General features: G+C 34.9%; 1 pseudogene across 2 annotated transcripts; it reads left to right on the forward strand.

Moving 5' to 3' along the window:
• Window positions 1-1935: 1935 nt before the first annotated feature.
• Window positions 1936-6242, forward strand: LOC148689653 (photosystem II CP47 reaction center protein pseudogene; annotated as a pseudogene). 2 transcript variants are annotated; one of them, XR_015958532.1, is made up of 2 exons: window positions 1936-3932; window positions 3988-6242. The product of XR_015958532.1 is annotated as a photosystem II CP47 reaction center protein pseudogene, transcript variant X1 (transcript). The 2 variants fall into 2 exon arrangements; XR_015958533.1 differs by having other exon boundaries at window positions 1936-3917.
• The last annotated feature ends 3790 nt before the right edge of the window (window positions 6243-10032 follow it).

Here is a 10032-nt window from a genome sequence, read left to right on the forward strand (position 1 = left end):
ATTTAAATTAAATATAGGGTCTATCAGACTCGGGTTGGTAAATGATCCAATAACCACCCTTCTTTTTGTTTTTGGAGTAGTTCAAAAATACTATGATGGCTCCGTTGCTTTATATATTTATTTCGTCTGTTATTTAGCAATCCCAAAGTTTCTTTTTTTTTTTTTTTCAAATAAAAAAACGAGATTTTTTTTATTTTCATATTCTTTCATAACCTAAATATTGTTAAGAGCCTCCCGGCGTGAAAACAAAAAAGTTTGTGACGCTGAAATAGGCCTCCCGATAGATTAGATAAAATCGGAAATACCTTTTATCTCATACTACTCTTTCGATACATAATTTAAGGGTTAAAAAAATTTATCATATCGAATTCGAAGTGCCATGCTATTATTACTTAATATTAATATTTCATATAGCGCGAAGGCATAGTCTTCTTTTTTCTCTCAAATCAAATAAAAAACTCATTGGCGCCAAGCGTGAGGGAATGCTAGACGTTTGGTAATTTCTCCTCCGACCAGAATAAAAGATCCCATTGAAGCGGCTAATCCCATGCATATTGTCTGTATATCTGGTCGCACAAATTGCATAGTATCATAAATAGCTACTCCGGGTATTACCCATCCGCCAGGAGAATTTATAAACAAATATAGATCTTTGGTATCATCCTCTATACTGAGATATACCATAAGACCAATAAGTTGATTCGAGATCTCGCTATCAACCCCTTGGCCTAAAAAAAGTAATCGTTCTCGATAAAGTCGGTTGATTGGGATAAAGTTGTATCCCTTAGAAACCGTACATGCACCTTTTGATGCATACGGTTCAACAAAAATAACGAAAAAAAAAAAAAAGAATCAATGTGTAGATGTAGATTCTAGCGCTTTCTTTTATTTATTATTATTTTTTTTTTCATACCAGGCTTTTAACTTATAAAAAGGGGCTTTTCTTTCATTTTTCAAAAAAGATGGGTTTTGGCCTGTTTTGTTTATCTATAAAAAAAAATTACTAAATTTATCTAACTAACTTTTCATTGATGTATTGTTTCATCGAGATACAATCTCAATCGCGATGTAATTTTCTTGTTCCTGAATGGGCTTCTTCAATTTTTTTAGGTTTATGCTCTACTCCGAGTAAAGATCCGCCCGATTTGGATTTGCACATATATGACAAATGCCCCAATACCACGTCCTTTTGCTACGACTTCCTTTTTACAATTTATTTCATGTCTTACAACAGATATTCAATGCATTCATCATATTACTCGATTGATTAACAGTTTGAGATCACTTCTATTATAAATATATAAAGAAATAGAATATGATAGAACTAGTAATCATAAATAGATTTTTTACCGGTTTTTTTCTAAACGGAGCCTGGATACTTCATTTTATTGGCCTAACCAAGATAACCATAAATTATTCTAATTGATAATATTAATCTGTATACCCTCCCGAAAAAATGGATCTAATTGAACTTCACGCTCCAAATTTTTGATAATTCAATCAATCTTTCTTGGGCGAAGGGGAGGATATCTCGCTCGGGGAAGAGAATGGGGAAATACCATATGACCCAATATATCTGACAAGTCGCACTATATGTCAATCCACAATGCATCTTCCTCTCCAGGACTTCGAAAAGGTACTCTTGGAACACCAATAGGCATTAAATAAAAGAAAAATTAAGTACTATATCTCACTTTGATGTGAAAGCGTAACAATGGATTTAGTGTCCTACTAATATTGGCCTTTATCATATTTTATCCATAGATTGACTAAGTTTATAAAAAAAGATAAAGAAGACAAAATGAATAAAGGAAAATTATTACAAATAAGTCCTTTGAATGATGAACAAATATATATATGCATTCACTCATATAAAATGGTATCAACTCCCCTACCATTGCGTATTGGTCCTTATCGGGTGTAGAATGGATCTGCTTCTTTTTGTTCCTACGAACAAAATAGTTTCATTATTACTAAAAGTAATTGAAAAGAATCAAACAAATCAAACAAATATTAATTCTTTCCCCAAGATAATCCACTAAAAAGAGGGTCCACAGCATAGTTTTTTCCAATGCAATAAAGTTACATTGTGTCTATTTTTCATTGATAAAGGGGTATTTCCATGGGTTTGCCTTGGTATCGTGTTCATACCGTCGTATTGAATGATCCCGGTCGTTTGATTTCTGTCCATATAATGCATACAGCTCTGGTTGCTGGTTGGGCCGGTTCGATGGCTCTATACGAATTAGCAGTTTTTGATCCTTCTGATCCTGTTCTTGATCCAATGTGGAGACAGGGTATGTTCGTTATACCCTTCATGACTCGTTTAGGAATAACCAATTCATGGGGCGGTTGGAGTATCACAGGGGGTACTGTAACGAATCCGGGTATTTGGAGTTACGAAGGTGTGGCCGGGGCACATATTGTGTTTTCGGGCTTGTGCTTTTTGGCAGCTATCTGGCATTGGGTGTATTGGGATCTAGAAATATTTACTGATGAACGTACAGGAAAACCCTCTTTGGATTTGCCTAAGATCTTTGGAATTCATTTATTTCTATCAGGGGTGGCTTGCTTTGGTTTTGGTGCATTTCATGTAACAGGATTGTATGGTCCTGGAATATGGGTGTCCGATCCTTATGGACTAACTGGAAGGGTACAATCCGTAAATCCAGCGTGGGGTGTGGAGGGTTTTGATCCTTTTGTTCCGGGAGGAATAGCCTCTCATCATATTGCAGCAGGGACCTTGGGCATATTGGCGGGTCTATTCCATCTTAGTGTACGTCCACCTCAACGCCTATACAAAGGATTACGTATGGGAAATATTGAAACCGTCCTTTCCAGTAGTATTGCTGCTGTCTTTTTTGTCGCTTTTGTAGTTGCTGGAACTATGTGGTATGGTTCAGCAACTACCCCGATTGAATTATTTGGTCCCACTCGTTATCAATGGGATCAAGGATACTTCCAACAAGAAATATATCGAAGAATTGGTGCTGGGTTGGCTGAAAATCAAAGTTTATCTGAAGCTTGGTCTAAAATTCCCGAAAAACTAGCTTTTTATGATTACATCGGCAATAATCCGGCAAAGGGGGGGTTATTCAGAGCGGGCTCAATGGACAACGGGGATGGAATAGCTGTTGGGTGGTTAGGACATCCTATCTTTAGAGATAAAGAGGGGCGCGAACTTTTTGTACGTCGTATGCCTACTTTTTTTGAAACATTTCCAGTTGTTTTGGTAGACGGAGACGGAATTGTTAGAGCCGATGTTCCTTTTAGAAGGGCGGAATCTAAATATAGTGTCGAACAAGTAGGTGTAACTGTCGAGTTCTATGGCGGCGAACTCAACGGAGTCAGTTATAGCGATCCCACTACTGTGAAAAAATATGCTAGACGTGCTCAATTGGGTGAGATTTTTGAATTAGATCGTGCTACTTTGAAATCCGATGGTGTTTTTCGTAGCAGTCCACGGGGTTGGTTTACTTTTGGACATGCTTCGTTTGCTTTGCTCTTCTTCTTCGGACACATTTGGCATGGTGCTAGAACCTTGTTTCGAGATGTTTTTGCTGGTATTGATCCAGATTTAGATGCTCAAGTGGAATTTGGAGCATTCCAAAAACTTGGAGATCCAACTACAAGAAGACAAGTAGTCTGATACAATATGCTTTGTTACTTGTTACTTTTCATTTTTATTTTCTTTTTGTGATTTTTAGATGGGGTACCAGATAAATCTTGATTTGAATCACTGCCTTTTCTTTGACTCTTGTTCTTTATTTATCCGGGAGACGATCCCAAATAAACAGGTATGGAAGCTATAATTGTAAACCACGATCGAATCTATGGAAGCATTGGTTTATACATTCCTTTTAGTCTCAACTCTAGGAATAATTTTTTTCGCTATCTTTTTTCGAGACCCGCCTAAAGTTCCAACTAAAAAGGTGAAATGATTTGTCATTATCTCAATTGAAGTACGGATCCTCCCAATATTGGGAGGATCCGTACTTCAACTAGTCCCCGTGTTCCTCGAATGGATCTCTTAGTTGTTGAGAGGGTTGCCCAAAAGCAGTATATAAGGCGTACCCAGTAAAACTTACAAGTAAACCAGATAAAAAGATGGCAACTAGGGTTGCTGTTTCCATGATTATATAGTTTTAAGACATTATAAAGTTTTAAGACCTCAATGGATCTATGATAAGATCATTTATTTACAACGGAATGGTATACAAAGTCAACAGATCTTACTGAATATAAAATATTATGGCTACACAAACCGTTGAAGGTAGTTCTAGATCTGGCCGCCCAAAACGAACTAATGCGGGGAGTTTATTGAAACCATTGAATTCAGAATATGGTAAAGTAGCTCCTGGGTGGGGAACTACTCCTTTGATGGGTCTCGCAATGGCTCTATTCGCGATATTCCTATCTATTATTTTGGAGATTTATAATTCTTCCATTTTACTGGATGGAATTTCAATGAATTAGATTCCCAAGAACCATTAACTGGCTTTTTCAATACAAAGTGAAGCGTTTAGGTTTCTGATTTTTATCCCATTCTATTTTGGTAGTTTGACCGTGGAATTTCTTTGTTTCTGTATTTCCGGAATATGAGTGTGTGACTTGGTATAAATGATCCTATGGATAGTACAGAGAATGGGTCTGTCATCTTGATAGAGATGGTTTTACTTCGTCGGATATTCATTCTAGTATCTGGAGCACGGAATATATGAAATATATTACTATTAGAACTATGATTCATACTTAATAGTCAGACCTCGTGTCCGGACTTCAAAAATTTTTTTCAAAGAGTTAGAAGTTATAAATAGAAATATTTTTATTCTTTCAAACTTTCGTTTATGCTTATTTTGATCAAAGGACAAAACAAAGGTTTCTTTGGTTTGGATTTTTAGTCATTATATCTATTCATTGAATAAGTGATGATCCAATGGTTCTTACTCAGGGAATTTTGGGACTTAGACTTAGTTTGAAAGGGTTTTATTGAATCATCGTGGTTTTAGTATGAATCTGAGGTTTTAATCAATTCTATAGGGTCTTAACAAGAGAATTCCTATCAATAATAAAGAAAACAGCAGTAAAGCCGCATTACACATAAATAACACCAAAGAAAATAGGTAAATAGAAGATTCAAGAGGCCTATAACGATCAATATATAGACGAATGAGCCGACTTGATTTTTTGGCATTATAACCACAAAGAAGAGCTTTCGGATTTTTATTCTTTAGTATCTTCAAAAAAAAAATTGAATCATAAATCATAGAATTAATAAACTTCAAACTTTATATTACACACATCCGTTAGAACTAGTATTTGGGTGTTTCTGTTTGAGCCGTACAAGATGAAATTTTCATATACGGTTCTCCGGGGGGGTCCCCTTGATTTACCTATCTCAATAAAATCTATGATTGGTTCGAAGAACGTCTTGAGATTCAGGCAATTGCCGATGATATAACTAGTAAATATGTTCCTCCTCACGTCAACATATTTTATTGTCTAGGGGGAATTACGCTTACTTGTTTTTTAGTACAAGTAGCTACCGGGTTTGCTATGACTTTTTATTATCGTCCGACCGTTACGGAGGCCTTTGCTTCTGTTCAATATATAATGACTGAAGCTAATTTTGGTTGGTTAATCCGATCAGTTCATCGATGGTCGGCAAGTATGATGGTCCTAATGATGATCCTGCACGTATTTCGCGTGTATCTCACCGGCGGCTTTAAAAAACCTCGTGAATTGACTTGGGTTACAGGTGTGGTTTTGGGTGTATTGACCGCATCTTTTGGTGTAACTGGTTATTCCTTACCTCGGGACCAAATTGGTTATTGGGCAGTAAAAATTGTAACAGGCGTACCAGACGCTATTCCTGTAATAGGCTCGCCTCTGGTAGAGTTATTACGCGGAAGTGCTAGTGTAGGACAATCCACTTTGACTCGTTTTTATAGTTTACACACTTTTGTATTACCTCTTCTTACCGCCGTATTTATGTTAATGCACTTCCCAATGATACGTAAGCAAGGTATTTCTGGTCCTTTATAAAGAATATATACCATCTTGTAATCAATCATCTATCACTTGGGGTAGGAACACTAGTATTTCATTGCTACAAATATGGATTATTGAAAAAAAATAAGACATGTATTGGGATATTTCTCTTCAACTCTACAAAAATGTATTATTTTTTTGACACTCATAGTTGAAGTGAATTTTCCGAAGATAAAATGGATTATGGGAGTGTGTGACTTGAACTATTGATCGGGCCTTGCAGATATATGTCCTTATCTATCTGCCACATTTGAATTCACAACAAAAAAATGTGTCTTTGTTCCAACCACCGCGTAAGCCCCATACAGAAGATAGGCCGGTTCGTTTGAAGAGAATCTTTTCTATGATCAGACCCGATCATGTCGTGTATGATATGAACAGGCTCCGTAAGATCCAGTAGAATAAGTGATTGGCATAATCCGGATTATGTTTTATATATTTCACTTACTAAATAGTATAGAAATGTATTCATTTCCTCTGCATTGACTCGATTTATGATACTATCGGAGTGAAACAAGGGATCTAAAGAAGAACAGAGGCTAGACTATATGAGTAACAAGTAAATCCTTTGCTTTGTATGTAAACAGTCTCGATATTTAGGGGATAAAGGCCAATTGCAAGATCTGAGACGACCCATAAAGCATTTGATCATGATCAATTTTGTAAGCCTACTTGGGTATTGAGCATTTATCTATAAGAACTGAATTCCTTGCAATGGTTAGTTGTTGCAACTGCGAAAAAGGGAATCCGTTTTCTTACATAGAATCATTCATATATGTGTGGATATGGATAACATATCAATTTTTTTATATGGATCCATTTGATTCGTTTGATTCGTGCTCGAGCTGGATGATGAAAAATTATCATGTCCGGTTCTTTTGGGGGATGGATCTAGAATAATTCACCTATCCTAATAACAAAAAAACCTGACTTGAACGATCCTGTGTTAAGAGCTAAATTGGCTAAAGGGATGGGTCATAATTATTACGGAGAGCCCGCATGGCCAAATGATCTTTTATATATTTTTCCAGTAGTAATTTTAGGTACTATTGCAAACAAAAACCCATATAAATTTAAATCTCTAAATAAAACCCAATTTTCAAACAAACTGACATGTAAGCAAAAAAGTGACCTATTGTTACAATATATTTACAACTTATGCCACAACTCCCTAATTAAGTCAATAAAGGTTATCATAACTCACCCTAATTATGATAAGCAACAAGCTCCTATACTGTTAATATATTATACCAACAAATTTACCTATATTTTGTTGATTAAATAATAAGTATATTTATCTAAGAAATATCAATAGTATGCCTAATAAGTGTATTTATATGAGAAATATCGATAATATGCCTACTAATAGAGGCTCAGAATGCATGACAAACATGTATGAAATATTATACTAATTTACCTATATTTTTTAAATTCACTAATGTAAATAATAAAATATATTTTATACGAGAAACATCAATAGTTTGCCTAATAAGTATATTTATATGAGAAATACCAATAATATGCCTACAAATAGAGGCTTGGGATGCATGACAAACATGTATGAAATATTATACTAATTTACCTATACAAATTAATTTACCTATATTTTGTAGATTCACTAATTTAAATGATAAATATATTTTATACGAGAAATATTAACAATATGCCACCTAATAAAGGCTTAGGATCCATGATAAACATGTACGAAATCTTATACTAATTTACCTACATAAATTAATTTACCTATATTTTCCAGATTCAAAAATTTAATAACAGGTGCATTATTTTTCAAAATGACCAAAACTATTAGTACTAAGTAGGTACACTAATCTTTTCAAAACAAAAAAAATAGGTACATTGATGTTCGAAAAATAAAACAAAACATACTAGACACATCATTTTTTACCCCTTTTGTTTTAAAGAAAACAAAAGCATGGTTTTTATTAAATCGCAATAGGGTACATTAATCTGAAAATTTATTGTTGAATTCAAAACGTTTTGATATCAACATAAACTGCTATAATGACTTAACTAAGGGTAATTTGGGGAATCCAAATAATATTAAATACGACGCACAATCTCGATTAGGTAATTTGCTTAGGTGGAGCCTAGTCATTGGGTTTTTGTTAGAAAAATATATTATTGTGGGTTTTATGTAAAAAAAATTGAGTTTGAAGGGGTAAAGTCACATTTTCAGTAAAAATTATTAAGTACAACAAGAGATAGGATGAATTTATTTCTCTCAATAAAATCTTCTTGGAAATTTCGATCAAGAGGAAGGAGCGTTTCACACCGTAGTGTAATTATTAATTTATTGAAAGTTATAACGAAATTTCCAAAAATAAGTTGACAAGCTATCTCTATTAAACTTCTCGCTACTAAAATTTGGGTCAAAGACCACAAATGCTTGTAGCTAATCATCTCCATGCCACAGTGAGCCACAGAGAACTGTGGCCACAAAGCATGATGCTATTGGTGTAAACCGCAGCTAAGTGTAGACTGGCAAAAAATGGTATGTTTATTTATTTTCCTACAAACATATGCACAGTTACTGTGGCTATGTCAACACCAGGCTCATTGACGGTACCTGGTCCCAACCCCACAGATGGACGGTAACTGTGACTTCTACCATGGAAACCAATGGCTATTGACCCTCATTTGTAGTAGTGTCTTGAAAGAAAATGCCAACTGTTTGTATCTTTGCTTATGATTCCAAATTTTCTCATCCCAAGACTGTCACGAACCATAATTTTAGAATTGTTTGCCGAAAAATATCATTAAAAAAATTGAAAAACTAATGTAGATATTAAATAAGATAGGGCTGGGCAATTAAATAAAAAACTGACTAAACCGCAACGACGACGGTTTAGTTAGGTTTGTTTTTTTTTTTTTTTTTTTTTTTTTTTTTTTTTTTTTCCGGTTAGTATACCGAACCGTACCGATTAAAGTCAGTTTGACGAGTAGTTCTTATAATTTTTGGACATCAATTAACCGAATCCACCCGTGTGTTTACTTTTATTTGTTTTAGTAAGAATAGAGACCTTAGTGGTGATGGTGGTGTTTTGTCTATATCTGTAGGATGACTTTTCTGTTGCCTAGTTTGCATCGACATCACATTTTCTTTACTTTCTTGCCTTTTTGGCCGTTTGTTCTTATGGACCCGTTTTGGGTGTTTAATGGATATCACTTTTTGGTTGTTTGTTATTGTGGCCTCTTTTATCTCACTTTCAAACTTAGTTCTCAAACTTAGCACAGCAGCCTCCAAGCCGCGTTCTCCATTCTTCCTTCCTCCACCACCACCATCGTGAATCTCTCCAGATGACAGCTCTTCTCTCCCACTCCGACATCATCCACAAACCAAAAATCAACCCAAACCTACCCAGCATTGTCAGTTAACCGACATCATCTATCTTAGACCTAGCCTGATCGATTTCGGTTTGCAATTTTGGCTCAACTGACTAGGTCGATTTTATTTCAATTTTGGCCCAAAACCAACCCAACCCAACACCACCCCCCCCTTCTCCCAACACTTAAAAGTACTTTTTTTAAACAACCATATACTTTGAGAGTTAAGGGAATAAATTGATATCAAACTTGTTATCAACCAAATTCGAACTTAAACCTCTTATACGAGCCCCTATTTATTAGAACAAAAAGCATATACCTATTGACTTAAGTTTATTAAGAACAAAATAATATACCTATTGACTTCAGTTTATTGGGACCATCCAAGAAGATATGATTAATTTTATTTTGCCGCTAGAATTGGGAAGCAAAATGGAGTTATTTGCAGCAGAGAACAAAATCAATTAAGCTACGTATTAGGACAAAATACGTGTAAGTATTATAGTTAATTTTTAATTTGCACTTTTCAGAATATTATTTTTGGTTGGAGTCATATGTACATAAAAGTTTCACTGTCACATGACATCCCCTATCCAATAGTATGCATTGCTACGAATTTTTTTACACATGACAATG

This window comes from Pyrus communis, chromosome 17 (assembly GCF_041283825.1).
Source record: "Pyrus communis isolate YQ-2024b chromosome 17, ASM4128382v1, whole genome shotgun sequence".
In the NCBI taxonomy this organism is placed as follows: Eukaryota; Viridiplantae; Streptophyta; class Magnoliopsida; order Rosales; family Rosaceae; genus Pyrus; species Pyrus communis.